The sequence below is a fragment of the Akebia trifoliata genome, chromosome 4, assembly GCF_017979445.1.
Source record: "Akebia trifoliata isolate Shusen 1 chromosome 4, ASM1797944v1, whole genome shotgun sequence".
In the NCBI taxonomy this organism is placed as follows: Eukaryota; Viridiplantae; Streptophyta; class Magnoliopsida; order Ranunculales; family Lardizabalaceae; genus Akebia; species Akebia trifoliata.
The window spans coordinates 8016191-8025018 of NC_141378.1; the positions used below are offsets into that span (position 1 = coordinate 8016191).

The following is an 8828-nucleotide window of genomic DNA, read 5'->3' on the forward strand; positions in this document are numbered from 1 at the left end:
TGAAGAAATTGGCTTGGTTAGGAGCTCGATGTACGTGCCACACAGACACCGTTCCTATTATATAGGGACGGGACACCTTACTTGCTCCTGATTACTTATTTTGTTGGTGGTATTATAGGGAAAAAGGGACTGTACAGAAAGGAGCGATTTTACAGTATGCACCACCCCCTTGGAAAGTCCTACAGGAGACTGGTTGAGTCGAGGATCAACCGAAGCCTGGAGGGGTGGCCCCAAGTAATTCATTGCTTCGTGGGGTTTCAAATGCTTAACCTACCCTCCGTGAGGAACTTATGAAGGCTCAGCTTGCCACTAGTCCAACCCCTTGGGGTTATCTAGAGACCCACACTCACAGAACCTATCCTGATTCCTGTTTAGGTAATTCCTCATGTTTGTAAGGCTTGCATTCGTGGTTCAATTAAACATAAAATGATATTAATTGTCTCCAACAGTTGCACCTAACTCGCTCATCATTACTTGTTGAAGTTCAAGAATTTGAAGCTTCGAAGCAACAAAGTTATGAAGAAATACATTTGACTTGATTTTATCTAATTTTGATTAGATTAGATTCAACCCAGTTCATTTGCTTGAAGCTTCAATTTTTTTTTCCTTCTATTTGAAACCCAAATAGGTCTTGCATTGCCACATTGTACTCAACAAATCAAAATGTTCGAGACAGTTGGACCTGCTTTATTTGCCATTTTTTGTGTTTGGAAAAGATATTTTTTGCTTGAAATAGCTTCTGAAAGATTATTACTGTTATTATTATTATTTTTTTTCTGTAAAGAATTTCCATCGAAATAAACCACTACTAACTAATATAGTCATTGTAGGGAAAATTTGGAAGGACATGGATACCTTCAGATTTTCCAATGAAATAGATTTCTGATTAAAACATTTAATATCCCATGTACAGGAATCAAGAGAGAAGAAGAGCAAATAATAATATTTCTCGGATGAGAAAATTTTTGTTCCAAGGTTTGAATTAGAAGCTACTCTTTACAAATTTTGGCCACTTGGCTTCTTTCCCCTCCCCTTTTCACATAGACTAAAAATAATAACAAACCCTCATTGAATCACTAAGTTTGTTCTATTTCTAAATTATATTTATTCCTCTTCTAAATATATTTCTTCAAGATTAAGATGGAGATCTTGATTGTTTTACCATAAGGACATCCCAAATGAGGAGTGGTATTGTGACCTCGGGATATACAATAGTTGACCTCGGATTTCGCAGATCCTGTGATTCTTGGTTATCAAATACATACATTTCGAAGTGGCACATTTGTCAACTTAGATTGAATGTATAATTTATGCATATATAATAATCATCATCATTATCTTGCATTATCTCAAATATTGAGGATTGAATAATTTTCCTTCACTTTATTTAGACATTATAAACTATTTTCGATTCAAATGATAAAGGATTTGACTCTACTTCTACACTAAACCCACCTTGATAAGGGATTGAGAACCACTCTTACGGGAATCGAACAGATAGGAATCATAACGATTCTTCATCAGATTTGTGACTGTAAGACCTCTGAGGTACAATCTAAAAAAATAAAAGTAAGAAGAGCTGCAATAATTGGATCGTGATAGCATATAAATGTACAAAAAAAAAAAAAAGTACTAGTGGTTGGCCTCAACTGACCAGATCACACCCTTTTATACTCATTTAATTTCTACCTTATTCTAGTTTGGCTTAGCATTATTTTCCACGATCATATTCTACTATTCAACCTTTATTAATCTTAGCTGGAACACTATTAATGATAGAAAATAATGCTGAGCTGGAACACTATTAATCTGAGCTGGAACACTATTAATGATAGAAATTCATGAAGAAATCTTAATTGCTAATGACAATTTCTTATGGTTGGTGGCGTGGACATGTAAATGATTTCTTAGCTTGGGAAAATGCTAGCCTCACCAACGGGTTGAGGATCTCCATTGACATTACCATTGAGATACTAGGGATTCCCTAGAAAAAATATATCCCTAGGAAAAGGTGTCACTAAGTGAAAAAATGAGTAAATTTGAACCCGCCACCTATAGAAACCTAGTGCTCTGATATCATGTTAACCAACCAATTACTCCAAAAGACTTAACTCAGGTATGCCACACAGAGTGGAGGAAACTATACACCCAACAATTGAAAAAATCCCTTGATTTATGCTTATGAGTATCTCTAACCGATCTCTAAAACTCTAAATATAAGAGGGGAGATATTTAAACCTAATACCAATTAGTCTTTATTATAGAGAAACCCCCTCAATATCATTGTTCATGTCTCCAAATATAGATATTTTGAGAAATTCTAGAGGGCCTCTCAAAATCACTATTCATATTGTTTAAATACCTATTTTATCCTTTTTCTATAAATATCATTTTTGACTTTCTTTTTTTATGGAACATGTATTAAATATCATTTTTGTTCCGTTCTCTTTTCAATTTTTTCAAGTGAATGAATAGTGTTTTAAAGGATGAATAGTATTTTAGAGAAAGGGTTGGCTAGAGTTCAAATTGGTTTGGGGTGAACATCTTCTTCAATTTGAAGAAAATACCAATTTGGAGGAAAAATTCAGACATGGGTTGGAAATGCTTTTAAGTGTTGATGGTTGCATTGATATAGTCATCAGCTATCTATTGATAATAGTGTTGAATTTATGTTTTAGATTTAAAGCATCAATTTTGGGGCCAAATTCCAAATGGGAATTGGGCATGGAAGATTTTATGATTTCAAGATCTAAATATGTTATTTCTCTTCCAAAAGGGAGAGTAAGCCTGATTAACAGAATTTCACAAGGTTTGTCAGACAACCAAAATCGATAGGTACCCATGGTTTGTGTTATTTTCAATTCCGGTTTCACTTATTTAGAATCAAAAATTGAATCGATAATATTTTGATTTTGAAACCAAGAAAATATGATGATATCTGATTTCAAGTATTTCGAGAAATGAAACCAACCCCTGGACACCACTAACCAAAAATGTGATCAACTACGATCATGACCATGGTTTTTAGACTCGTCCGAGATCGAGACGTATCGCTCGAGTTGACTCGGTATCGAAGCTGAACAAGACCAACTCACAAAGTCATTTTTTGACTGAGATTTATGACTCATGTTCATTTTTTTTATTTTACTCATGAGACGTCTCAAACGAATCGAAAAACTCATCCGAGACGACTCGGTATCGGGCCTGAACGAGACAAGAAGAAATACCAAGTTTAAAAACCATGACATGACACCATCTTAATGCCAAGGTCAAGCAAAATGCCGTTTAGATTTTCTAATTTTTTTTTTTTTTTCCTTTTCTTGGGATCATGCTATAAATAGTATGTAACAAAACCCTTGAAAGTGATCCATCTACCCATGTTATCACGAGCCAAGACAAATATCAAAACCCCTAGAAAGAGCGAAAAAGAATCAAATGAGTGACGTTTTTTTATTATGTTAGGTGCTCAGAGAATCATAAAGGCAAATGGATTTTAGCCCAATACAGCTTCCCATCAAAGGGGGAGGTGCCAAACTCCAACGACCAAACTTAAAAGACAAAAATGAATTAGTCTGTTTGAAATTTAAAGCCAAACCACATATGAGAGAGAGAGACGTGTCAAAGTTTTAAAAGAAAAGATGCAGAAATTCAGCAGTGCAGTTACATACGTGGCGTAGAAAATTGACTGACTTCTTACAAAAGAATCATAAGAGATAAAAATTATCAATATTATATGTATCTTTTCAAAGAAGAAGTGAGAAAAAGAGAATATCAAATGGGTCTTATTTTCCAACACCATGCGCAAAATACAAGTGGGTTTGTTAGCTATTTTTCCAGAGCTGAAAATTACCTCACAAATTGGATGTCTATTTTGCTCTTAATTAAATTGAAAAAATAAAATGGCAATTATTTCTCTTCCGGAATGAGAAAATCTAGTCTACAAACTATTTCACATGACATTTGTGAATCACTTCAAATGATTCTTTTGTGCTTTATCTTAGGAGATGGATTTTCTCAGAGAGAGAGAGGCTTTAGCCACACAGTAAGTCATTCTGATGTGATGATCATTGTCATCCAAAATCAATATATTCTAACATTACTAACTATACAAACAAATCGACTTAACTCAGATTCAAGTCAACATTTAATGAGATGAAGAATGTTAGAATGAATTGTAGATTTATGGGTACGATCTCCAGTGTGGGGATGTTTCATTTGTATAATTCAAAATATTATCTACATGATGATCACAAGAGGGGAGTAGAAACAGATATAAAGAGTATGGAGTATCCCTAGACTGACTCATTTTAAAGAGACTGACTTCTCATTTTTAAGAGACCGGGAAACCAGTCCATTTCTCTTCTAGAATGAGAAAATACAAGATGGGTGTACAAGCTATTTCTCAAGAGACTTGAGACTTATTTCAAATGATTCTCTTTTGCTTCCAAATTTAGGGCGGGGGGGTTGGGGACAACTGGACTTGTCAGCTATTTTCTGGAAACCTGTTATTACTGAAAATGTTCTCTTTCCTTCAGAGACTTTAAAGGAAAATACAAGTGAGTTTACCAAACTAAGAACCAATTTTTATCTATTTTGACAACATATCTAAATGCCTAATCTCAAATCTTTCCCTAACTTAGAAATTCCTCAGTACAATCTGGAAATTCTCTCTAGTATATTAATTGCACTTCATAATCCAAAATTCAACCTTAACTAGATAAACCCAAAGGATAATCTCAATTAGAAATCAAAGTTCCATGAAAATAGAAGGTTTAGAGATAGATATAAATAATGGGTCTACAAGCTATTTCTCAAGAGATTTAAGAATTACTTCAAATGGTTATCCTTTGAGCTTCTAAATCTAGGGGAAAAAATTACTGGGTACATTGGCATTTTTATGGAGACTTGCAAATACTGCAAAGGGTTTTCTATGTTGATTCAAACTTTAAAGAGGAGAAACAAGTGGGCTTCCAAACTAAGAACAGAATATATATATATATATATATATTTTGATTATAGGCTTATAGCTCTCACTTCAATCTTCCCCAAACTGAAATATATATTTCTCAACCAAATCTAAAGAAAGCATTCACATCTTAAATAGACCAGTAATTTTTGTCGCTTCATAAAAACTTTGATTGCTCCAAACAAACACATCCTGAAGAACAAGAGAAAAAAGATGTCTTGAGAATTGTACCCCCAAAACAGATCTTAATTAGATAAACTATAACACTAGTCTCAATTATCCACCAAAGTTTTCATGAAAATAGAAAGTTTACTGAGGCAAAGAAAGATAAAAGATTTCAAAGCAATATAGAACACCATTGAAAACAAAATTCTGCTAATAAAAACCCTAATAATATCTCATCCTACTGTTATGAACAACCCAACTCCTCAAATCACATACAAAATACCTAAAAAACTATAAAACAGGAGCATGAAACTAAAAGTCATAAAAACCCATAAGAGACTAAAATCAAGTATAAGAAGATCACAAACCTTTTGTTGGGTTTCTCAAAGAAAACCCTAATGGGCATGTTGAGTTTTGAGAGAGAGGGGATTAGGGTTTCTCATACTCCCATTAACAGGTGAAACTGCCACATGATCTGATCTTCCCTACATGGAGAGTAGTTTAGATCATGCTGGCAGCTTCAACAGTTTGTGGTGCACGATAAGTAAATGCGCACCCCATTCTTCTTGAGGAGAGGGTGTGAGAAGGATATAAATAGATGCTGAATAGAAGGATCAAAGGGAATTATATTTTATATTTGTGTTACTTATTAGTGATTTTGATACTATTAGGGATGGAAAAGTTAAAATATTGTAAAATACAAGAAAATATTAGAAAGAGAGACGTGGTCCCAAAGTAAGCAAATTGAATATAGTCACGCCCACGCCACTACCATGCAGGCAGGTTAGTAAGGTTTCTAGATTTATGAAGAGCTTTAAATAACTTTTGGTGGGGACCCTTTTATTCATCTCTCTCTCACTAACTAAGGGTAGGGTAAGCATGAATACTGTATTAAAAAAAAGTGTAAAACATGAGGTGATATATGGGGGACCAGCTTGCATGGCTTCATATGTGTTGCATAATGAGTATTTTAAAATAACAAAATCATGTGACCTCTTTTATCTCTGTTCCTGGTTATGTGATCTGCATTTACTTCATACCAAATAAGTATCTTTTTTCTTTGTTCAATAAGGCGCAGACCATGATGATAATGAACCACTACTTTTTTCTTTGATAAACAGTTGTTCCCATTTCATTTGTTGAATGCTTCCTACTCTTGCACCTGATGGTGCCAGCAGTTATACATTAATAGTAGTTATTATAGACATTATGATTCGCTAACATTTGGAAGATTTAGTCTATAAATATCATCAATCTAATTAGGGAATTATAAAAAAATCATGTGTTTTGATAAAGTTACTCTAATTAGGACACTTTTATTTTCTTTCCATTTTTGTTTTTTTTTTTGTTTTTTTTGTTTTTTTCACTTTTAATTTGTTCCTTTAATAGGTTTTGACAGTTATGAGGTATTTTTTGTCGAAAATATTTTTCTGGTAAGGTTGGCCCATATGTACCCACTTTTGATTGGGTGTGGGACCCTCATTTGGGAAAAATCCTATCGTATCATTTTGTCTCTAGTTGTTTATTATTGTTATTGTTATTATTATTATTATAGAGCTTCTATTGCCACATCAACTTTTGCTAATGCCACCCCAAGATGTGTACTAATTCTTTAGTGATGTACATATGAATTGGGGTGGCATTAACAAAAGTGGATGTTGCAATAAAATCTCTCTTATTATTATTATTATTATGACTTTTAGCATAATGGCAATGGCAAAAGGTGGCCACTTTTTTTTATACTTGAAAGAGTCGTGATAATATGACTCACCAGGTGGCATACTCAATCGACTCCATGGCGTAACAAGTTTGGGAATTGTAGATTTATACGCCTTGGGATACACGATTGCACTTACCCATAAAAAGTGTATACCGAGGGAATCGTGTATCCCAACATGTACTGATCCACAATTCTCAAACTTGTCCACAACAAGGAGTCAATTGAGTATACCACCTGGTGAGTCATATAATCAAGACTACTCAAAATAGGGCTATTTGCTACGTAACTAATATTTTTGGATAAAAATACCCACCTACAATTTCTTTAGTGAACTCTTGAAAAATATTCTTCTAAGTTGTAATTTCTTCTCAACCTTTTATAACATCGGAATAGTGAGAGATTCCACTAGATTTGAGGAACGATAGTGAATCTTGTAAATCTATCCACTCTTTTGTTTAATCCGCGATCTATTGAAGTTTTCCACCAAAGGTTATCATTTTCTCCTCTATTTTTTTTTTTATTTTTAATATTATTTATTTATATTAATCCTTTATACATTCTTACATAATCTTGATATAGTTTTAAGGTTTTGTTCATAAAATTTACCTAGTGTCGAACCTTGACTGTACTAGAATGTATTATATTGTCGAGGCTCAACATTAATTATTGTTGAAGTTCGATGTTGTAAATCATTTTTCACTTACAGAAACTTCAATGATTCCTATTCGTCGAGATTCGACTATAGGTAACGCTGAGCTTGACATTATACATTTATTATTTTATCATATGTAAGTCAATAATTATTTTCTTTTCTAGTAGATTACTCACATAAGAAATATTCATGCCAAAGATATAACAATATTATTAGGTAGGCAGCTCCACAACCACAACTCTTGATTTTCCTCATATGTTCTTTTATTATTTTATTTTTTAGTGCACTAGTAAGGTTATCATTGTCATTATGAATGGTAATTTTTGCAAAAAGTAATGGTATAATGGGAATAACCAAAATTCATATAAAAGAGCAATACTATATGATATTGCTTTTAGAATATCTCAAAATTCATTAAAGTGAATTTTATATTGAAAAAAGTGTATTTTAATTTAGATTTTTTTTATCAAATTACCATTCAAAGTACCAAAAAATATATTATTTTGAATTATTTATTTTACCAAATTTTCATCCAAAGCATACCAATGACAATTTTTTTTTTTTTTTTTAAGAAGAAGAGTTGTAGAGGCATGTCTCAAATATAAATTTTTTCACTTTGTTATTTTAAAAAATGGAATTGAAAGAAGCAAATATAGCATTGTCATTGCAGATGCTCTAATTATGCTAATTATTAAAAGAACAACATCAACAAATACCAAAGGAGATTCAATTAATCCCCCTCCCCCCTCACCTAGTTAATTATAAAGTTTGCTTTTCAAGAGAGATTAGATTGTGCATGTCATATAGATGCACAAACAAGTAGGATTATCGTCCCCAGGAGAGTAGATTCTTGATTTGATAAGAAAGCTTTCTATATGATTCTCAACTAACCATTGGTCCTTGATGGAACGATGTATTTTTTATTTTTTTAATCGATGATCAAGTAGACCCGATGCCCCTTCAGTTGCATTTCCCAATCGAGGAAAAGGGGGAAAGCACAGAAGGGAGAGATCCGTGGAACGTATACACATACTATCCCATCATTGACCAAAAAACCTCTCCATATGCAGACACTTAAGGCCACTCCTTCTCCGTCTAGCCCAAGTTATCATCATCGTTACAAATATCGGATAAGGCAACATATACTTTCTTGAAGCAAACGTGTTGACCCAATCGAACATGTAGAATAGATACCGGAAAGACATTAAAACAAGTTTATCAATAAAAAAAAGAGTGAATTGAAAGACAATAACCACTACAGGTGTCGTCTTACGAAAAACTTGAAATTTATCCAACTACCTTATTTGAAAAAAAAAAAAAAAAAA

General features: G+C 33.1%; 1 long non-coding RNA gene across 1 annotated transcript; it reads right to left on the minus strand.

Annotated features, from left to right (window-relative positions):
* Positions 1 to 5041: 5041 nt before the first annotated feature.
* Positions 5042 to 5685, minus strand: LOC147403473 (uncharacterized). The gene is made up of 2 exons (XR_015177201.1): positions 5500 to 5685; positions 5042 to 5158 (listed from the first exon to the last, which is right to left on the minus strand). It is a non-coding gene; the product is annotated as an uncharacterized LOC147403473 (long non-coding RNA).
* Between the last annotated feature and the right edge of the window lie 3143 nt (positions 5686 to 8828).